At 41.9% G+C, this 23,793-nt stretch overlaps 1 protein-coding gene and 1 long non-coding RNA gene across 2 annotated transcripts in view; both read left to right on the top strand.

The window, feature by feature from the left end:
- LOC138268922 (uncharacterized) overlaps nt 1–986 on the top strand; it is a 3,792-nt gene extending 2,806 nt beyond the window's left edge. The window contains exon 3 of the long non-coding RNA XR_011200213.1: nt 142–986. This is a non-coding gene — a long non-coding RNA (uncharacterized lncRNA). The remainder of the gene's footprint in view (nt 1–141) is intronic.
- CDKAL1 (CDK5 regulatory subunit associated protein 1 like 1) overlaps nt 1–23,793 on the top strand; it is a 1,931,537-nt gene that overhangs the window by 68,024 nt on the left and 1,839,720 nt on the right. The gene's annotated exons all lie outside the window — the stretch shown is intronic.

Here is a 23,793-nt window from a genome sequence, read left to right on the forward strand (position 1 = left end):
TTTCCAAAGTATTTTTGAATCCAGTATGAGATGACTTGAACATCTGATATTTTGGCTTTTTATGTACAAAATGCTATCTGCTTAAGAATATACATTAATAAAAACAACTATTTTCAGCTTTTTTGGCTTCTTTGTTTTTAGTTGCCATGGTGTTCACATAAACAATGGGACTGGATTCATAAAATGCAGACAACTTGGACCGCCCCAGCCACAGTTTCGAAGCCTACCCTCTGTTCATCAAGAGGATGATCTCCTTGCCTGCAGTCGGACGTGTCGGCTTCACAGACTGACGTTCAGAGGGCCGCTAGCAGTGGCTGTTGTGACTTGGCCTACTTTTGGCTATTAGTTGTGATACCTCGGAATATAAGGGATGCACCTTTCTTATCTGTGGAAAAAGCAGCGCCCTACTTCCACGTGTTCGTGCTGGGGAAAAAGTGTTACTTTTCCTCTGCTCTTTTATATAGACCTGGAACTCTTGACATGGCAGTATTTTTTATATTCTGCAAACATCTAATGTTAATGTCTACTTGGCATATGACTACCCTCAAAACATCCGACATAGAATGAAGTGCTCCATTCCCATTAGGTCATGTTTGCATAATATACTGGTCATGGGGACATGATGTTAGCCCACACACTTTACTGTACTTGTAATCGACACAATTTGAAGCTCTATCAGTTGGGTAACCCAGCAATTACTTCAGTGTTTATGAACTCTTGCATTTCTGTACTCCATTTTATAAAGTTATCTTGCTTAGGGATACCAAGTCTGCATTTAGTTAGCTTGGTTTAGTAATTATTTCTGCAATTTTATATTCAGTTTGTGCAAGACAATACACCATTCAGAATTTTTAAAAGATGGTTTAGCGCTGTTTTTATTTTGCAGTAAGGTGGAATAGGATGTAGACTGTTATCCTTTTCTGTCGACCATATACCTCTGCAAGTTGTGGGGCACTTATGGAATAAACCTAATTTTCTCCTTTGTAGAGGCAGCAGGATCACTATGCTAATTCAGGATGTCACCTTAATCTATTTCCTTTTAATATATATTACCTTTATATGAGCGCATGCAGGTGTGTTTGTCATGATACAAACTTTATCAGAGTGTTTGTCTCATACATAATTCAAAATTGAGTATATTATGTTTCTATTCAGGTCAGAAGAGTGGATATTGTGAGAGCTGAAGGAACATCTTAGCTGTTTGGCACTCTTGTAATGTTAAAGTCCCTTTGAATGCAGGATGTGCTTTATCTTGACACACAGATTTTGAGTTGTATCCTTTCACCTCACTTTTTTCATGTTGGACTTTTCACAAGAGAATTACCTCATGCATTTATTCTGGCATAAAGACAATCAGACAGTTTTTGCACATATTCAGTCAGCACCAGATTTAGCTCCAACCATCTTTCCTCCCCAATCCATCTCTGTACATACCTACATGTGTCTGTAACTCACACTTTCCATGTTAAATTGCAGCTGTTTCAAGAAGTCCAACTTGTACTACTATTATAAAACCCTTTCAAAATAGTGTAAGTTAATAAACGTAGAAGTTAGATTTTACAAGTGTCTCAGGTTGAAATGATGTACTTTGGACCTTAAGACCTAGGAGTTCTGGATGCTTGATAGGTATGTAAACCATGGCATGAAGAGGAATTAAGATATGAGAGAAATGGATAACCATAATAAACACACAGTAGGTAGGAAGAGCCCCCGAGGTCAGTTTCGAGGTGATGTTGCTTATGAAGCAAGTAGGATGAGTTAAGTTTTTCAGATGTACCACCCAGGAAGAGAACATGTTTGTTAGGGACCTTTTGTTATTTCCACTGCAGGGGAGTTAGAAGGCCCCAGTCTCAAATCTTGGGACTTCATGTGGAGGGTTACAAGTGATAAGGCAGTGGTGAGATTGGAAATAGAGTCCAGTTGAGAGTGTAGAGGAAGATGGTCTAAGTAAGATGGGAAGTGCCACTTCAAGGATGAATTCGAAGACCAGTGTCACCATCTTGATACACTGCTCCATTTGGGAACCAATAGCCACCAGGCCTAGTGCTAGAGAGTTGTCAGAAGTTGACTAGTGTGAGCAGCAAAGATAGGAATTTGTCCATTGACATAGTCAGTCATGTTTGCTATGGAATCGTGTGTTAAACGGAGTCTGACCCTGCAAACTGCACAGTGAGGTGATAAGAGCATTTAAGCACATCTTGGAAAGTGGACCCAAAAGTTTCTTGCTGAGAGGGAATGGATATTGATGTCTAGAGGAAATATGGTTAAGGAGGTTATTGACATGGGAATAAAACCTGTTTTAGTAAAGTTTAGTATAAAATAGCACGGAGCCTCCCCCACAGAAGTGTTAAATGTATGAGATTGAGGAAACAAAAGCAAATTAATATGCACTACCAAAATAAACATTAAATTCCACCTAATGCAGTAGAGGACAGTGGAAAGTAATGGGGACTTAAGCAGCCTTGGGGAGATTCTCAGGTACGACTGTCAAATTGGCATGGCACTGGGAGACAGAATGGAAGCAGTTTGAAAAGTATGGTGTGATCTGGGAGTGTTTTAATCCGTGATGCCCCAGGAATGTGATCATCATGGTGTGTGACATGGTGTACTTTATCAATTGTGAAAGGAAGAAGGCAGCAGGAGTATAATCATGGAGGATAAATAGCTGTAGGCATTGAATTTCGCCTGGAGAGGCAGACTGGACGTGTTGGAGAGGGTCCTATTCATGAGAGAGAGGACAAATTGGTTTAAAATATTTATTTGGTATTTTGAAAAGAGCAAATAAGAGTTAGTTGGTAAGGATGGTGGACGATTGTCTTCAAACAAGGAGAAAGAAAATGAAAAAATTGTTGGAGTCCTGTAATGCGACATGTAGCTAAATGGGTGGTGTTAAAAATAATTATCTTAAATGTAGAATGGGAACAAGTTAAGGGGTGGCCAACAATGTGAAGTGAGCAACAAGACAGTGGCCAAAGATGTGCAGTTATTGGCAATTTGACAGGAGAATGTAGGAAAGGTATTGACATAGTATGGTTGAGTAAGATTTCACTTTGGCCAAAATGGTGTCTAGTAGGCTTGGTTGTTCCTAACTGGGTGGCTTGGATGAATGCGAAGAAAGGAGATTGGAAAACTTTCTTGCCCATGGCTGCAGTGAGCAAAGTGTAGAATACCGTTTAGGTAGAGAGGTGGGGGCACGTGGTGGGGTTTGGGAAGCAAATGATTAAGTGATTCACATTTGGGTGTACAGGGTGGGTGGTAAAGTGGGAAGGGGTGATTAAAGGCAGAGTGGAGCGCTGCTTAATAATTTAAAAGTTGAGAGTGAGATTAGTCAGAGGAGGCTGGCATTGAGTCAGTTTGAACTGGATGGAGAAGTTGATTCGGGGGAAACATTGATATGTAACTGGAGGGAGTATGGTAAAGTGGTGTAAAGGTGATTGAGAGATGGAATTGTGGCGGGCTTGTCAATGAATGGCACCAGAACGGCATATCCATTGCTGAGTATCTGGGTTAGGAAAGAGGAGGATAAGCGCACTTAGCTGTGTGGTGGAGTTGTAAGTAGGTGGGTGCTGAGGCTTTGGGGACGACATCTGGTGGCAGTAGTGAAACTGCAGATTACTTGGCGAATGTTAAGTGTGCCTAGAGTGACTGGGAATTGAATGGCTAAAGTAATGTTTAGAAATGAGGCAACCTCTACTTGAACCAAGGAAGAGGTGAGGGATTTTATTAAAAAGGAATAAAAAAACACTACGTCTGCTTTTACATGGTTGTTTTGGAGGCTTGAACTCTTGGATTTAATGCTGAGGTACTATAGGCACCATTGAAGTGGATGAATGTTGTCTGAGCACATCTACCCTACATTCTCTAGCACAACATAACTCCTACTCACTTTACCAACTCTAAATGGGCCCTTAAATGTTGATAAACCATCAGACACTGTGCCCTATCTTATTTTCACCCAATCACCTACTGCCACATCACTTCCCTTTTCCTTCTCCTCCACAACCACACTCGCCTTCACACAATCATATGCCATCCATGCAGGAATTAACTTTCACCCTGGTTTCCTGCCTCTCCTCATCTCAAATGGAGAAACTCCTGTAGCTTTGTTAACTGTAGTGCGATGAGCCTAAACCATTTCATCAGCCATTTTCGTCACCTCCCTCCCACTTTGGATGGCCATAAGAATGGATGGTACCTTTAACAAGGAGGTTAACCCTTTCGACCATTCCATTCGCTTGTGGATTGTAGAAAGTAGTGCGATGATGTATAATTCCCTGATTCTCAAGGAACCTCTTTATCTCATGTGACGCAAGTTGAGTACCATTGTCTGTTATCAAAACACGAGTGAGACCACCTTCTCGAAACACTTTATTTAAGGTATCTATGGACTCCTTGTAGTTAGGTCTTGTAAAAATCTGACTATAACCCATCTTGGATGAACATCAACCATGACTAAAGCATTTTTGAGGGTATTCCTTATACAATGAATGGGGCCACTGAAATCTAGACAAACTGCACTCCATGGTGAACCTGGATCTTCTATGCAGCCACACACACTTTGCGCTCCTGTTCTCAATCTTTTTTCACTTTCCTTACAGACTACACAGTCCTTCACCCATTGAGAAATCATGTCATCCAACCCCGGCCACTGGACATTTTCTCTGACCCCTTTTTTTTGTGAGTTTGCCCCAAATGACCCTCATGAGCTAACACAAAGATTTTTTTTTTTTTTAAGACCCTCTGGGGGTACAAACTTGTTGTTCCTCATTATTGGCTTGTCATTTACCAACGTCAATTAATCTACAAGTTTTACGTGAAGTTTCACAGGCGCAATGACCGCACTTTCCCTTCTCTTGCCCTCTAACACCATACGTACTACTTCTTTGAGAATGGAATTATTCTCCATACACAACTCCCAATCTTTTGCACTAAAAGTTCCTGCCCCACAGTCTTCACTATCAGTCAACCAAGCTACTGACCCTTCTTGCTCCTTTTGGACAATGTCTCTCTCGTCCATGTCCTCCCACTTCAAGGACAGTTTAGACAGACAGTCTGCCTGGGTATTTTTCCATCCCAGAATATGTTCAATAACATAACGGTACTCTTGAAGTCTAGACGCCAGTCTTGCTAGTCTGGCAGAGCCCTTACCTGCCCCACCGGGATTTAACACTTTAAGTAATGGTTTGTGATCAGATCGCAAGATAAAAACTATGCCCCAAAGGAAGGTTCTAAAATGTTCCACTGAGCAAGCGGCAGCTAATGCTTCTTGCTCAATCACTGAATAGTTACGTTCGCTCTCTGGCAGAGCGCGAAGTAAAAGGTACTGTCACCTCCTTGTTCCCTTGTACTGGGGATAACACAGCTCCCACTCCATCCACCGCCGTAATGGTCTTAAAATGCGTGTCAAAGGGCGTCAAAACACCAGCATCACAAATATCTCCTCTCACCGCATCAAACGCCTCTTGTTGATCATTCTCCCATTTAAAACTGCAACCCTTCTGTAACAGCCTCCTTAGACTCTCCGTTTTCATAGCAAAATTTTCCACAATCTTGCTATAATATTCTATGAGCCCCATAAATGAGTACAGTTGATCTTTGTCACAAGGAACCGGTGCAGACCTAATGGCTTTCAACAAATCCTCTTTAGGTCTAAATCCTTCACCAGAGATAGTGTGGCCTAAATAATCAATTTCCTCAACTATGAATTTACATTCATCTTTCCTCAACATTAACACAGCTCCTCTAAGCTTGTCCAACACTAACTTGGAACTGAATTGTGCTCACTAACTGTTCGATCAAAATATCATCCTGAAAGAAAATTAAGTTTTGTACCCCTTCAAAAATTTCTGACATTGCTCTTTGAAACACACTTGCGGCTGAGGATAACCCAAAAGGCATCCTGGTAAATTGGAATTTGCCCTCCATTGTTATAAAGACTGTTAGCGCTCTGGAATCCACATGCAACCTAATCTGATGGTAAGCCCTCTTTAAATCTAACTTAGAAAAATATCTGCCACCCTTAAGTAGTAACTAGTTAATTTATATTTGGAAGTGGAAACACGTCTGTCACCACAAATTGATTCAAACTTTGAAAATCCACCCAGAAGCGGAGTTTTCCATCCCATTTCTTGGTTATAACTACCTGAGAAGTCCACGAAGAAGCCTCTACGGGTTCAATTACACCATCTTTCCTCATGTCGTCAAGCAGTTTCTTTACTTCATCTCTTACCACCACAGGTACTCTCCTCACTTTATGCTTTACTGGTACTGCCCCTTCCTGTTAAACTGTTCTGTGCATGCACCCATTCAACTCTTCCAACCTTTCCTCAAACACATCCTTCGCTCCATTCAAAATTTCATCCACACCTACGTCCTCCACTATTAACTTTCTCAGCAGAATGGGGATCAGTAACAATATGTAGGTCATGTTGATGTACCCAACCCAATATGAGAGGACCACATTCTGCCACGTACACCTTCCCTTCAATACTCTGACTTAAATTCAATAGACGATTCGAAGTATCCCAAAACGTTGATATTTGAACCTTGATACACTCTGGGGCTAATATCTTTGGGTAACAAGGGAATTTCAGGCCAATTCTCTTCCCACATTGACTTTCGAACAATTGTATACAATGAACCTGAATCAACCATTAGTTCCACTTTTTGGCCTCATATTAAAAAAACACCCTTCGGTCTAGCTTTTCTCCCCACTCCAGTTCCTTCCAATACCTTAATGAGAACACGATCTTCCATGAAATTCTCCTCCGCGTATGGCTCAGTCAATGCAACACGTGTTTTGTAACCATCTTTGCACATACGAGCAAAATACCCCTTACGACCACACTTTTTATAATTCTTGTTTGCTGCAAAACACCATTTAGCCTCGCTGGTTTGAGAGGAACTCACATGCCTAGAGCACACTAAGTTTTGCCGTTTTTACATCTCTAGTAACCTGTTTACTGACTAATCCCCCAGATCTAGGAGCAACACTTTATATGAGAGCTACATCGCCTTCCCCATTGGAATTCTCTTTCTTGCTGATTTCTTTCATACAGAGTTCTGACTCCTCAACTAGTTTAGCTATTGTTATCGCATCCTTAAGAGTTGGGTTCTTCGTTGCCCATAACCGCTCCTGAGTCTTCTTGCTCCTGCATTGCATGATGAGCTGGTCACGAATCAGCTAGTCAGTCATAAGACCAAACCTGCATTTCACTGAAAGTTCACGTAGACTTGAAATAGTCCTCTTGCTGCTCCCCTTCTCTCTCTGAGGTCTGGTATAAAAATTATACCGTAGCGTTACAAGGTTTTCTTCCTTAGGAAACCCTTTTTCCATGCGTAATTTTGCTCCCTCAAACTCATCCTGTAAAGGTTGCCCATTGTCATCCCGTATTTCAGGTAAGTATTTAAAAAATATGATGTGCCTCCTTGCCAATGGTACTTAATAACAATGCTTTTTTCTTTTGTGGTGGAAAAATGTTTTCCATCCAGTGCTATTAAATAATTCTCAAAAATGTCTATCCACTTCTCCCACTTAATAGCTGGTTGGCCTTGTTGGTCTAAAAATGTTGGAGGTATATTTATGAATGAAGCCATGATAATGCCGGAAATTAGATTGAAACTGAAGTCCCTTGAATATGTAGATTGGTACCACTTCAAAACAGACTTTATGAGGAGGAATCGACAAGCTAGATCAAAGTCCTCTTTTTTTTTTTTTTCACCACTTCACATGTAGATGAAAACACTAAGGTTCTTGTCTCTAAAATAGACGCCGATTGTGTCTGGAATACCTGGAAGTGCCTATCCGGACTTGAGCGGTGCAGACGCACGAGGACACGGAGGAACCAGCACGACCTTGGATAAGGCTATACGCATGGCCACCACGCTGCTAGGCCACTGTCTGTTTACAGCTGCGCGTATCAGGGCAAGCTGTGGCACAGCTAAAACGCACGAGTTTTAAAAATTTCGTTGGATAGGAATAAAGGCCTCACCTCCCGAAACACACAATGCGTTGATCAGCCGCTGATACTGACCCATATAGTGTGTGCGATCCCACCGAGCCTCCAGCACGTAGGTTCATTTATGATGGGTAAACCCCACCACGGAGCGCGCCTGATCCGTATCCCGCAGCGTTACGAATGAGAATGGCGCTAGTCGCCAAAAATGTAGTAATGACGCTGCACCAGGATATAGTTTAAATGATGATGAAGAAGAGATTTATTCACTACGGACAGACGCAGCTTCTCTGAAAGCCAGTCACATCCCAACTGACTCAGAACGACCCACACTGTCATAATAAAACATTCTATTAGAATTTCCAAACACTCTCACACATAAAAACTTATAGAAACACCCCACATTACATTATAACAACCTGCAGAAAAAAAATGCCTTGGTTATCTTTAGATGAAGGTTTTCTTCATTTTTTGCCCAGTGTAAACTCCAGACCAATTGGTGATTCAAACGTTATGGCCCACGCATTTTGGAAACTTATTGCTTTTTTTTTTTTTTATGAAAAAAAAAGAAAAAAGCATTGGCAAAGCCAATAGGTCTTGTCTTTGCGAGAGGTGTTGGCTTTGTCAGTGTTAGGAGTGTTGCACAGCAGTGCAGCTGCTTTACAGCATGGCTGAAGGTAGAGGGGAAAAAAGCGCTACGACACAGTCACCTCTGGCCGTGTCATAGCACTGTTTTCTTCTTTACTTTCAGCCATGCTGCACAACAGCTGCGCTGCTGTACAGTATCCTTCAACAAAACATTGACAAAGCAAGTTGTTTTTGTGTAGACAAGACCTATTTGCTTTGCTAGGTCTTCTTGTTTAGGTCAAGCATAGCAGTGTGCAAGCACTGCTTTTCCGACATGTTTTCTATTTGGGCTTTTAACCACGCCCACCTCACGCCCATCACTATTGCTCATTCATCGGCTTGCTATTAAAAAATCCTTTGTTTACATAGGTAACCGGTTTACGTTTGTCGCTCCTTGGGGCAGTTTGGTTATGCCTTGGACATCGACCCTATTACATGGCTAATTGCACTTTTGCAAATACGTTTGACTGTGAGTGAACTTCTTTTTCCTTTTGTGTCTCCTCACGCTCATGGTGTAGCTCTTTGAATCAGCTTGCTTATGTGAAACTATTATTTTTTCATTTTCACTTTATGTGGCAAGAAAATTCTGGTTAGGAGTTTACAATGCTAATAGCCCTAACTCGAGCAAATGCGAGACACATTGCATTGCAAATGCTTGTTTTTTATATCTTCAATTACTTATTGAGCAGCTGTGATTGGAGATTGTCATTGGGGTTAATGTATATTTCCAGTGTTGTCCCTCTGCCCTATATTCAGTGCCTCTGCACTCTGGATTTACTTAAGCACATGCAGCATGATTAATTTGATATGAAAACACACTAGTTACTTGAGAATTTTCATTATCTGCATTTTTTTGGCCAGTTCTCTCATTGTACCCACCAGGTGTAGGCCTTGACAGTACTTCGAAAGTTACCAAAACTGTCATTGGATAGGCATTGGTTTCCTTTGGTCCTTTTACAAACGTGCACATTTTCAAGTCGGCCATAACATTAGTTTATAATTACTTTTTTTCACAAGTAAAGGATCACCTAGATCCAGTTTTCCATGCCCTCCAACAATTCTTCTCCTTTGCTTTTAGTTTTTTTTGTTTTTTTGACTACCAGAAACTGAGCCTCCGTGTACCAAACACAAATACACACTACTTTATTCTGAAATTCGAAGCTATCTGAATGTGAATACCTGAACAGGAGTGATGCTTTTAGAAATGATTTGTTGATGGTGTTTGTCATGTGGTGTATGCGCAAAAGCTGAATTTTTATCAGCACTGTGTGCCCCAGTGGGTCAAAAAGAGAGCTGCGCAGATAAAACGATAAAATATAATTAAAGAACTAGTGTAGGGGTCCACGCTTTTTTCTCAATTAAATTCCGATAGTACGCAGGAGGTACTGCCGAAGCCACCCATGTGTGTGCACGGAGACGGTCTCTACCCACGCAGTGACTCGCTGGGCAGGCATTGTCCAAGTGCTGCTGGGAAAGGATAAAAGACCGCTCTCGTGCCTGCACTGAAGGCATGCAGAGGCGCATAGGTATCGGAGCCAATGATAAGCCGTCATATTTGATAATCGGAAGCACCGGAATAACAAACATGACGACCGTTAAGAAAAATTCTCAGATGGTTAGTTTAGTTACGCGGCCATCATTGTACTTAATAAATGTTGCGGGACGTTTCTGAATGTCGACATCACAATATGTTGGAGAGTCTGCCCTTTAGGAAAGGCCAATGTGTGCAACCTTCTGACTTCCCAATAGCATCATTTTTCTTTGATATGATAAACTGAAGTGAGTTATCTTTGCAAGGTGCTACCAGTATAGAGCCAGGTTAAGTGGTGATAGGTGGATTCCAGGGCAGTATATATCTCGTTGGTGTTACATCAGGTAGAGTGGCACAAAATCAGAATGTCAAAAAAGAGTGGGCATTCCAGTTACTGGTGGAGTACAGGACTCAGCAAGACCCCCTCCTCCTTTTTACTGGCTCACAAGAGGTCCTTGGACCTGAGAGGCTACCTCATCCTATACGGTGAGAGTCATATGATTTCAGTACCATCCCGACAGCGACGTGGCACAGCTCGAGTAGGGCGACAGCAGCCACAGACTCTGGGACATTCGGGTCGGGGGGGTTGGGTGTGGTAGGGTGGTGGCGGTGGGGGAGCTTACCCTAGATACACCACTCTGGAAAGCAGAGACGTTAAAGGAGCTGTCAGCTATGGTTCAGCATGGTGGGAAGTCTATTCCTCTGCTACCTGCAGCTGAAACATATATTTGGAGAAGCCATGTAGAGATAGACTGTGTGACATAGTGGAGGAAGCGCCTCTGCTGATCAGTTTTGGGTACCTCCTTACACAGGCATGCGGTGTCTCAGATCTGTGCCACACTGCTTAACAAGTCAACCCCTCTCCCCCAGGTAACCCACACCCCGCTGCACTACAGGATAAATGGGAACATTACCTAGGGAGGCTTGAGGGTGACACTTGGAAAGAGGCGTTTTGTTACTGACAGGAAGTGGCGATATGGGCAGGGTTTAGGTTGGTGCCATTAAAGTTATTCCATTAGGAATACTTTACTAGATGAAGGCTGCTAGCATGGGTAAGGTTGAGGACAACTAATCCCTTAGGGGCTTCTGGCACCAAGGTACACTATTGCGCCCCCTGTGGGGCTGCCTGAAACTACGGGGATACTGTTATACAGTTTGCAACGGATTGTCAAGGGTTATCGGAAACACCTTGAGCCTAACCCTGACCCTAGAGATGCTAGGTATCTGGGGAGAACAATCCCTGGACAGATATACACAACTCTTCTGTAATGTTGCACTAATGGTGACTAGACAGGGCATAGTCCGCTACTGAGGAGCTTTGTCACCTCCACTGATAGCGGAGTAGGAATCTAACCTTAATTGGATGCATAAGATCTGAAGAGTTGGTGTACAAATCCAGCGGCTGCCCTCGTAAATGTGAAAAGGTTTGGGGCCCCTGAAAACACATGGGAGATGAGAGGAGAAGGGCCTGGAGTTGCAAGGTTATGGTGCCCCGCTGGTGCTGTCATGAAGAGCACCGAGAAGTACACTGGAGGGACACAGTTGGTGGTTGGAAGAGGCCAGTTGTATAGTGTACTCTAGCAAGGTGGGCATGCAGATGAGCTTGGTTGTTCAAATATATTCTTCAGACCTTGAGGTTACAGCTCGTAACTGTTCTTTAGTTTGTATACATCTGTTTTGTTGTGAAACTATTAAACAGAAACGTTAAAAAAAAAAGGTTAAATACATTTTAGGGCACAGTCATGACTGCCGAATTAAGGGAGACGCTTGAAAAATGTGATAGTTGATAGGGCAGAAAGTGTCTGATGTAGTGAACACGATCAAGTCCAAGATGCCTGGTGGATTGACTACGCAAATTGTTGTCTAACATTAACCATATTCTTATATAGGCGTTTCTTTTTCCTTTTTGTTTGATTTCTGCTACATGTCTTCCATAGTTCTCCCATGAGTTTTTAATCTAACACTTTTTTTTTCTTTGTTTCTTTGCTTTAACAAGTGGTCTGTTCCTCCCCCTGTACATTCATTGATGTTTGATTTCTTTATTCACAGTTTCTGGATCTAGGTCTCATTAATGTATTTTCTGGTTCCTATTTTGTTTTTTTCATTCCAGTCTGGTGAGGATAATTGACAGTTACGCAGTGAGGCTCTCTGGCGGCTGTAATTCTAAAGTGAAGTAAACAAAAGTTATGGGTGGAATACTTGAATTAATCTCAGCACTAGTAATTAATCAGGTGGCTTTCGTGTCCATCTTTAGGTAGCTCACCATGCCACTTCCAATTAAACCAGCAATATGCAATTTAGTATTGGCCCTGCTCCAATATGAATTGTCCACACCAAACTTACTGTGTTCTCTCTAAACCTGAAAACAAACAACCCAATACTGCTTTTGTCCTGTTTGGGCATATTCAGTTGGGTGAAGCTTAGAGTGTTAGCTGGAATGCTTGAACTGATCTCTGCCACTGGTAATTTCTCCGGTCGCATCCCGGTCCATCTTTACTAATTCTAAGTGGTTACTTGTAAAACTCCAGTTACTGCTCCCTGTTCAAAACTCACCGATTATTTTTTTTTTTTTTTTTTTTTTTTATTAAGTAACATTTTATTTAACAGATATTGGTTCTAAAGCAAATCTGACAGAAATTTAGTATAACACACAAGCTTACAAGAAGGGGAGAAAAAGTGATGTGTTCCCCTTTATTATTTTTCGCAATGGGCCCCTCACAAAGTTTATACTCTGCAACCGGTTTTTCATTTTCCAAAGCATGCAGGCAGTAACCTTTACAAAGCTTGTTTTTTTAACCTTTATTTTAATCAGACACAGCCGTCCAAGGGTGTGCGAGCAGCAGTAGGGACCAACTCTTACATTCCATTTATTAAACCAACTTTTTGTATATTTGTGCATTATCTGGTGCGTTGGTTGTTGCCCACTTGGTGACCTTTTTAGGGTCGAGCCTGCGTTGCATGCGCTTGCGCATGCGTATCGCAGCGAGACTCTTTTGTATTTAGAAAAGGGCTCGGAGCCCTGTCAACTTCACGTCAGTGTTTTTTATTGGTTGGTGGGCTTCCCTAATAAAATCTGCTTGCTTTCATTAGTCGAAGGCACGCATATGTCATGCCTTTTCCGGTGACTAGCCCTCCTCCAGCGCAGTGACCAAGTACAGAAAACATGCGAGGCTCGCTGTTTTCCATCGGGCTCGTGGACTTTTTTTTTTCTCTAATTTACGAGCACGATCTCGCTTGGCAGAAGTCAAGCACTTTACATACTTGATTTCACTTTTTCGTGTTATGTACATAAATGCACTTTTGCCCGATAGGTGAAAAGTCAGGTTAGGAGTTTACAACGCGATCAGCTCTAACATGAGCAAACGCGAGACCTGATGCATTGTAAATGCTTGTTTAAAATATATTTTGGTAGATTATTGAAAATGTCACGTCTCATTGGGGAGAATTCTTTAAGACAAATGATCTAAACACACCTCAAGCTAGGAATCTGTATGCTTTCGCATTAATAGTTATGTGACGAGCCGTAGTCTTAACCCTGCTCGGTAACAAATCACTTCTAACAATCCATGTTGTTGAACATGGAAGACAAACTAAAATCACATTTTATGAGAACAGTCCTACTCGGACTATTGCTAGTGGAATTATTTGCGTGATGTGTGGGGACCTTGAAAACGTGCCACCCAGCTAAACCGCAAAACATGTTGGCTGTTGATCTGGATAAACAGATGTTTCATTCACTGCCTACCCCCATCTTCACAAAAAAGAAATAAACATGGAAGAATAAAATGTATTAGAGACTTCAGATGATTATTGCAAGAATATTCAACAATGGACAAATGTTTACTGCCTCTAGGAATATGGAGCCTATCTCCTGATGGGTAAATTGCCTTCTGACTGCTGTATGGGTCCCTCGATCCCCCATATTCCGCTCCTTACAATTCCCAGGCTGGCTCTACTTTCCGTTCCCATTTGTTTTTATTGGGTCGTTGTAACGATGTCACCACCGCAAACGCCCTAGGACCTGACTGTACTTAATTTTATTTGACACAATCTGTATCCTATGTGAACTTAATGTCACCCTCTCCAAAATGTGGGTGCCTGCACCCTTTCCGGTGCACTTATGGCTGCGGATCATAGTTTGAGCTGCGATTTGGTACACATTGTCAAAATCACGCGAAGCCTGAAAGTTCCTTGATGTTTTTGAAGGTAGAATTAATACCCGTGCACGCAACTTGTTGCACTAAAGCTTTTTTGTTCCAAATAAATGTAAGGTTTTCGGTGGGTGTAATCTAGCAAAAAATGAACTTCACACGGGATGCTGCAAACAGTTGTTTTTGATATAGTCTTGTTGTACGAGTGAGTAAGGAAACTATTCAGGATTGTAACTCAGTATCTCTTAAGATTTCGGCCGTTTGCTTCCCTCCCATTCTAAATGCTTTGGGTTGATGGCTAGTTTGGAGAGATGACCCATGCTGAACCTTGTAACACATACATTTTAATGAGTACATTACTTGTACCACCTGCTGAAGACCTGTGAACGACTGCTGCCCTGAAATGAATGCACTCATTTGGCATTAATACTGCATGTCTAGACCCGGGCAGCAATTTTTCATTTCAACAAGCGCATACGCAGAGCAAATTAATTTTTAAAACGGGGATGCTTGCTGTTCAAGCCAGCTTGCATTCATTAAAACCCCTACCCAAAAGTAGTTCATAGCACATCTTTTTTTTCTCTTACATTTTTATTTACAGTGCAGCAGAATATGTGAACACTTTTTTTTTAACAGGGTTCGTGTTAAGATTCATTGCATGTTCGAAAGGACAAGCTTCCCGGTCCTATGTAGGCAAATGTTTTGGGAGTTATAATTAGAAGACTTGTTTTTTATCTGCCCCTCCTCGGCCTTCCTTTTCCAATTACCTGAAGTGAGCAGTGTATTCTCACAGAATGTGGTGCGTGCATATCTCTTTTCCACCTTAGCTTATGTCCTGCCTCTTTTAACATGGCAGTAAGGATAAGTGATTTGGGGATTTACAGAACGCATTTTGTGACGGAGCCAGCTTCTAAGCGCCACGCAAGTGCTTTGAAGAGGATGATGGGTAAATTGATTCCCCTGCATTCGGAAATCTGATATATACATCGATTGACTGCAGCACAGGAATGGTACTTAACAGGACAATCACCATGTGAGGAAGGGTGCCATTGAGTTGAACAGTTTTTTTGTTTAGGCCACTGAATACATGTTTTATGTATTTTAGCTGACTTTGCAATTGGGTTTTGTAGTGATAAGAGGAGAATTAAACCTGTCTTACTTGGCCAGTGTATGAATCATCAATATCTTAATTTAAGCACCTTTCTATCGAGCAGTAGATGAAGAGTTAGTCACAATAGGTTCTGCAGAAACTTACAATTTGTACAGTTTTTTCTGCTATGTTTACATTTCATAGGGGCAATGCCTCCCCTTCCACTCACACTACCTCCCCTCTCACACTCCCTCCCTCCTGCTGTGTCAGCCCAAGAGTAATGGCGGGCAATCTGAGCCATCAGTAATTACTCTAGAAAGTATTACATTCTATCATTTTGTCTCCTCTGACTGCCTTTGCAAGTAGAGGCCAATGGTATTAAAATCATGTTTGGCCCAGCTGTGAGAAAACGATGGGATAGATCGAAAAGCTAAAATTAATCTTAACCACCGTTACTAGTATATGATTGACTTGTTTTTACTCTGTCTTTACAAACTGGGACCAACCATATACCAATCATTCCTTGCCCAAGCCTAAAAAGAGTACAGTATGAAGTGCCAGGCCAGCTGTAGCGAGAGCTAGTCAGTATTACTGCAGGCCAAATGTTTTCTGTTCATTATATTTCGACGTTTTTAAATTGTCGCCGATTTTCCACTCGTTTCATCCAGCTACATGTTTCTAATTCCACTTTCTGCCCAATACCACCAGACAGTCTGAACACTGTAGGTTGTCCTCAGCATCCAGCTTAGTTGTTGTTGATAGATATCGGTGGCAGGTGGTGACTGTGTTGTGCTACACTACAGGGTCTTTGATCATTTTCTATGGAGTCCTCTTGTTCGCAGGTATACTTGGATAGTGTTGATTTTCTTACTCTGGGTTCTTAACTCGTTCTTCTGAGCAGAATTATGAACATATATTGATGCAATAATCTACAGAAAGATCTGTGGATTCTTGTCAACACTGTTCATAGTATGCCTGTGTTTCTCATGGGCATTATCGTAGCGGCCATTTCTGGTAAGTTTTCATGAAGCTCAGTGAGGACATCAAGGGAACAAGCAGTGAGACATTGCAGTGCTGGCTTTATCAGAAAGTGCTGTGCTCCGGTGATGTTAAAATGTGGGTGTAAGTCTCAAACCTAGGTGATGCAGTTGTAGTCCGCTGTACACAGGTTATTGCTTGTGTAGATATCTAGTCTGAAAAGAGTGCCATTTGGACTCCAACAGATGCTGCTGTGCTCCATAGAATTGTGAGCTTGAAGGCAACCATTTGAAAAGAAAGGACTGAACAATTTGATTCTGTCTGGGCAAAAAAAGGTAGGCCAGGTGGTAAAAAGGAAGGGTATCATCTTAAGATCCAGCTGCTTCATCCCAGTCTACAAACAATTGACACTGTGGTAGGTGTGGCTTACAATGGCATTAATGTTTCACAACAAGGTAGACAAGATGGACCTAGAAGTGAAAGACTAGGAATACTTTTCTGAGCCCTAATCCGAATTTATGCACTGTGAATGCTCCTGAATCGAATCTTGAGCTGTTTGGAGAATCTTGAAGTGGGGGGTGGCAAACAGGGGACGTTTTGCTCTGAGAAAACAGGGTCTTATTGTAGTTCTTTCAGGCATGTACACGCAGAGACACACTAGGACAGTGGTTCCCAGCCTGTGGTCTGGGGATCCCTGGAAGTCTTCAAAGCCTCCTCAGGGGGACCGTGACTGCTTAGAAAATGTAATAATGCTAAGAGATTAGGTCCCCAGCTGCCAATAATGACTCATTGGGGTATGGGGAGGAGGGAGGGTCCTGGATTCCAAAAATTATTCTGTGGGAGTCCCCAGGTTCCAGCATTGATAAAGTGGGGGGGGGGGGTCCACTGAAGTCAAAAGGTTGGGAACCACTGCGCTAGGAGTTGAGTCTGAAAAAGGTTACAAAATATAAAGATTGAGGCTTCCCTTTAGAATTATCCCAGCCTCTTGGTTCTGAAGTCAAAGTAAAATGGTATTAGTTCACACAGACTGCTATGTAGCTACCAAAGTCTTTCTTTAAAACAACTCTGGAACAGACACGCCATCAACAATAAACCAATGTGCCCTCGGAAGTTAGGTCCATATATTAAGTTTTCAATTCTACAGAAAGCTCAGTCCACCTGATCTGCTTAAGGAATAAATAAATTTGCTGGAAAGAAGGGTTACCTGGTATCATAGGACTCCCACTTCTCTATGCCACTTTCCTGTCACTTAAATCTTTATTCGTGAGAGTTGTGGTTGGACAGAAAAGGCTAAACAATTGTTTTAATGCAAACCCATTTTCCCAACCTCATTTGGTGGTTTTCCTTTTTGTTTGTTTTTTTCAGATACATGGTAGCAATATTTTAGTGGAAAAATACATAGGGTACACGGAACATACACAATATTTATTGGTCTTTATTTTGCCTGATTTATTTCCTGTATAGCATGGGGCTTTATGAATACATATTTTAGAGGGGTCACACTCATAGGCTTGCACATTCAGACGCAGTCTAACCTTGTGACTGTCCATGCATCCTCACAGAAGCCATACTTCAGACAGCTCTTTGGGTATCCCTTTCAATTAAGTAGTTGCAGGTTATGTGGCAGGTAATAATAGGACAAAAATGGTAATCACCCTTCTTGATTCCATTGGTTCTGTCACTGCTGCGGCAGGTCACCTCTGAAGACGAGATAATAACAGTTTGCGTAACATGAAGAGGGATAGAAATGTGATCATGAGCAGACTCGAGACTGCAGCATGAGATGAGACCAAGTACTTTGAGTTTTTCCTTAGGGTAGGTATGTTTCCCCTGAGCTGTGGTCGATGTACCACATCCTCTCCTGAATTATTTTTTTTCATTGATCTTTTCCACCCCATAGTCTGCAGTAGTTCGCCCTTTCTACCTTTTTTGAAATCTTGTAATGCGTTTTTTTATACTAATTTTGAACGTAGGTAATCCATTCAATGCCCTTTTTGAAGATCAGTTGCACCTATTGCAGCAGGTAGATTTCCCTTACTTAATAGCAGCTCTTTAAAGGTTTCCTCAAGGGTTTTTGTCGGGGAGGAAGGTTTGTCAAGAGCAGTGTTGTAGAAGTAGGGGTTTTGTTGTTTTTCATCTCTTTCATAAATTTGAACGAAGCATTTTTCAACCCCCAGAGAGCTATACATTGAACTCTTTTCAGTCTGTACTAGTACCCCACACCTGGCAAGATGGACATCTGCTTCATGCAGTTACATCCATTTCTCAACGCTATGATGAAATCATTTTATAGAGCCTGTGGTAACCATGAAAGACACTATCCAAAGTAGAGGTTTGGGCTAACAAAGACAGTGCCCGAATCCTAGTGGGAAAATATGAGGTTTAAGAGCTTTGCATGAAATGAGAAGTTCAATTGCATATGAAGAAAGGGGGAGCAAGTGCCAATATTTGGACCCAAAAGAGGCAAAAGATCATCCTCCACACCCACACTGATTAATCTTTGGAACCACTAGTAGGTGGAGGAAGCAGAACAAAGGGATTGTGAATGTCATTAGTGTAGGAACGGCCCTGCAGGTACCAAGGACCTATAACATGAATGGCACAATGCCAAAGTCATAATGCTTTGAGCTGGGAGCAGTTCCCAATGGGGATCCAGTGCAAGCTGACCAGGTGATTTTTATTTTATTTTTTGTTTAATTTCTTTTAAACGTGTGCATGCTGGGAGGATTGAGTAAAAGATGGGTTGAATCATTTTTCACCATTTTCAGCTGAGCTGTGAGGCACTGGAGGAGAACCTAGTAAGATGGATTCAGGTGGTATAGAATCACAGCCTGGATCGCATTGTTTTTTTTTTTTTCGTTTTTTTTTTTTTCGTTTTTTTTTTTTTTTTTTTCCAGGCCCTCTCGTAGAAGAGGAATGATTTTCCCTTAGAGCCAATGTAGTAAAAACAAAGAGTGGATGTGTGTGAGATGTGTGCAGAGAAGGTGAGAAAGTAGTTAAAAAAGGAGATTGCGAACAGGACAGGAAGGGGAGGGAGTGGGACTGAGTTTAACTGGCCACCAGGTAGTTGACCAAGTGGAGGCTGTCCCCCCAGTCAGCCGAACTTCAATTTTAACAAAATTGTCTGTCGGTTGGTGCTCATCCATGTAACCACGCTAGAAAGGCAACACCTAAGCTTATTGTTGTAGATGTGGTTGTTTGCCGTTCAGTCAGAAAAGTATCCGGATTTCATCCACATACGATTGATTTGGAGACCAAAAGATTTAATCAGATGAACCAGAGGTTAGACATAGATCTTGAAAAGAGTGGGGTTAATGGGAGAACCCTGACGGACACCACAAGGACAATGGCTGTAATTTAGCATTGAATGGGGGAAGAGGTACTGCCTGTATGTGGTCTAATAGGAATAATGACAATCAAGTTAAAACAGAACTTTGGATTACAATCTGATGAAGACAGCAAATCAGAAAAGAATGAGCCATATCCGATAGATCAAGTAGAGTCAAGGCTGCGTAGCCACACTGGTCCAGAATCATGGAAAGATCAACTAAAGTAGGAAGAGCTGTGAAGGTGAAGGAAAGTAGATTGGAATTAGTCCCAAATAGTATTTTTATGTTATTATCCAGATGTTTAGAAGGGTAGGTTGGAAACGAAATCAGACGATAATTAGAAGATACCAGAGGGTCAGCTGGATTTTTTTTTTTTTTTTTATGTGAACAAGTGCTCATCTCCGTAAAAGTGGCTGAGAGAAAAGATGCCTTACAGAATGAAGTGAGAGTGGGAAGAATAATAACGGCTAACTAGTTGACAGTAGAGGGGAGGGCAAGGGTCAAGTTGGTAACCATACTTGATTTTCACCACTACATAAGTAGAGAGCAAATGAAACCCAAAGGTCAGCACGAACGATGGGACTCAAATCATTAGCCTTACTAGTGGAAGAAAAAAGGATCAACAAAAGTAGTGGTGATCTTGTCTGTAAAAAACGAGAAACAAAAAATCAGAACTTTGCACAGATGCTCTGAGGGCGGAGTTGAGAAATTCTTTCAAAGGGGTGAGATAAGGTCTCTGACAGCGCTGAATACTTTTTTTGTTCTAGGTATACATTTTGTATATAAACAGTGCCCCTTCAATCATGACTTAAGTAATTTGGGTTCTCTATGGCCTCTGTTAATTAATAACCTGGTGTAGCAGTACTGGCCTGAGGTGATAGCCAACAACAAGTGGAATAGGGTTTCTTGAAGTCTCCCTGTGAAACAGCCTACACATTTAAAGGCATAATATTGTAGTACAAAACACAGTTCCTGAGTGGCTCGAGGGATGTTTAACACTCTGTGGCTCCAGGCAGCTTCACCTTCCCACAGATCAGGTGGCCATCGACTGCAAGCTTCAGCAGCCGCTCACTCCGGGGAAGGGAGGATAAACCCAATGGAACTCCGCTCCAGTTCTTCCTTTCACCTTCGCCACATGGGGGAACAAGGCGGGCATATTCTTCCCCCCTCTCTGGTTTGTCTCTCCCACCGCTCTGCTCAGCTCAACTCAATTAATATACCTCCTGAGGAGAGGTAGAGACTAGTTCACAGCATTCGGATGTTGGTAACCATTGCTATTGCCTATTACCATTCCCATGCTTTCAATGCAGAATCGAACATTCCAGTACTGTATTAGAAAATTCGTTTCTTTCACTTGGTATTCCTACTACATAAGTCTTAAATGCCGAACATGAAAGTTATTAAAAGTAACAAAATTGTGTTGAAACTGTTAACTAATGGCCTTCTTAAGTGTCCACACCTTCTCTCCCTTTTACAGATGTAATTAAGTCATACAAGTCCTAGCTTTCTCATGCTCATTCACTTTGTGGGTCAGGTATCATGAGTAATGAATGTCAGTAGATTATTTATGAGCTTGTTGTAAGAATTATTATTGAGAAACATGACTGTCTAAAGACTGTTGAAGATGCATTATAGGGGTGAAGAGTCACGATTACCTCAAGCATATCGAGGAACTAAAGTATCAGCAGTTGGAGTTGTGTGTTCATTTTCGGTGCTGCAGAAGGAACTAGCGCTGATATCATTCGTCCACCGCTTTGATGTAGCTGTCTCTAAATAGAACTAGTGAATAAGCATTCTGTGTGTCCTTTTGACTTAGACAAGTTGCTCTTTCAAAAGACGGAGTAGCTACTTCCCCATCACTTGAAATGGCACTCACTACAGTTGCTGTTCATGTAGCAGCATAAAGTGTTGCCAGGGAAGCGATTTTGCTAAGTGTAGTCACACAAGCCAATGATGACTTGGAACCTGTTGTATGCAGAGATGTCTTTGCTCCACTGTATCCTTTTCATGTTTGCCCACATAAATCTCTTTAGGTTCATACATAAGCAGATAAGCACTATGACTATAGAGTATGAAGACAGTATATCTTTGGTTCCTTTGAATGCTAAAGAATGTCACAGTAGCTTTTTGTTTCCAGGAGCAGAAGGCCTAAAAAAATGTAGCCACTTAGTTCCTATAGGAGAGCAACATTGAGAAATGTCAAACGTATAATATTTTGCAGCTCTTAGAATGCAATATCAAGGGTCCACAAAGACTGTATTCCTTAGGGTACGTGGGGAGAAGGCTGCACAATCCACAGTGCCAGGCAGCTGGGGTGGCATAATACTTGAAGGGAAGCTAGTGGGTCTGTAGCCATAGTGCTAAAACACCCATGGACTGGGACGTTTCGGGTGAAGCTCTCCGTTTAAAACCTAAAGGAAGCGTGAACTGTCCTGTTGGTTGGTTTTAAAGGATGCTTTAACCTGTAAGCACTGCCGTGTAAAACTTACTAGGAAGTCTGAAAATATTTTGGGTTTTGATATGTTTTTTTTACCCTGTCCCTGCAGAGTATTGGAGAACTTTCAGTAGCACTGGTCGGAAGCAGTGTAATTGCACAATGGTGGTGGCAAAGCAGTGTTTTGGAGGTGCATATGTTTTCTATTGCTGGGACTCCTATTGGTGACATAACTTCCGCCCTTATTGCCCGTTGTGGTTAGACAGGGCTACTTCCAGGTACATGAGGAGAATTTTGGAGTGCTAGAACAGTTTGTCAGTACACTGATCACGGCTTGAGTCCACTGAAGGGGTTGCTTATGTCTCCGTATGTGGCTGACTAAAAGCAATACCCTCTTTCGATCAGCTCCAAACATGGCTGTCTTGGAGTGGGTGGGATCACAAGATCATCTTCACTGGTAGTAATGGGCAGGAGCCCTTATATAGAGTTGGGCAGAGGGTAATCAGCCAGAAATGTGATGGCCAGCCGTCCGCGTTAATACAAGTTTATTATAGTCAATGGTGCTGTTAATATGATGGATGGGACATCGACCATGTTTTGATGGGATACCCACCAAACGTTAAATCAGCCCCTAAGTTTCTGGCATAAACTCTTCCACTGCAGCAACTTAAGCACTCTTCCACGGTAGCATTTGGAATGATACCACTGTATCATTCCAAAAACTCTCAGGGACAGTTTCTGCCTTCATCGGTGACTTAGATGTCCATATTTGTTCTCTGTAGCAAAGATTTTCTACATTAAATGCCGTTCAAAGTTGCTCTAGTTTTATAGATAGGCGTGTCCAACCTACTGTCAATAGTTCTGTGGCTATCACCAGTGCAAGATGTGGGAACTCCTGAATGTCTTGTAGAGAGACAATGTGATGTTCATGAGCGGTTGGTTCTTTTGACGACGGGAATCCATTTTCTGCCTCTGCAAATGGGCAAGGTGTGATTTTGGATTCTTCATCGTTTTTTTTTTTTTACTGTTTTCTGACATCCTGTACCTAGCCTCGCAGAAAAAATGAAATGGCGGGAATCAGCGACCTTTAGTCTTTTTAATGTTTTCTCGATTAGGTTTTTGTAAATCTCTCCTTGTGTAAATCGGTCGCCTAATTCTCCGCATCTGGTTTAGCCCAAGTATTGACAGTGGTTTGGAGCAGTCATGGATTGGAGCTTCCCAGCTGTCTACGTTCATGCAACTGGGACCCCCACGTGTATTTCCTAAAATCAAAAACCACAGCTTGATATGTTTGTGTTTTTATGTTGTAGCGTTAACTTCTCCCTGATTTTATTGTCTCCAATGATTCATTGCTAATGGGTTTCTTTTTTTGTCTTGGTTTTACGCGTTAATTGAGCGGTGTCTAGCACTTCGCATGCTGCCTTTCGGGTGTAAAACTCATGCTTCTGGCGCAAGCGGCAGCTATCAAATGGTTTGAATTCATCGTTACGCACCCAGCTACCAAGATTACAATATTTATAGACATAATAACGTTAAAATGCGAAGCGGCCAGGCCCATAACGGTGATTTATCGAACACCCTAGACTTCTCAAAGTGACATTCACGGTTCCTTTTTGTGCTCACTGTTTAATTGTGAAAGGACATTTTTCGTGTGTTGTTTCCAATGAAAGGCTTGGCATAAACATGATTTATCGTGCG

Source organism: Pleurodeles waltl, chromosome 2_1, assembly GCF_031143425.1.
Source record: "Pleurodeles waltl isolate 20211129_DDA chromosome 2_1, aPleWal1.hap1.20221129, whole genome shotgun sequence".
In the NCBI taxonomy this organism is placed as follows: domain Eukaryota; kingdom Metazoa; phylum Chordata; class Amphibia; order Caudata; family Salamandridae; genus Pleurodeles; species Pleurodeles waltl.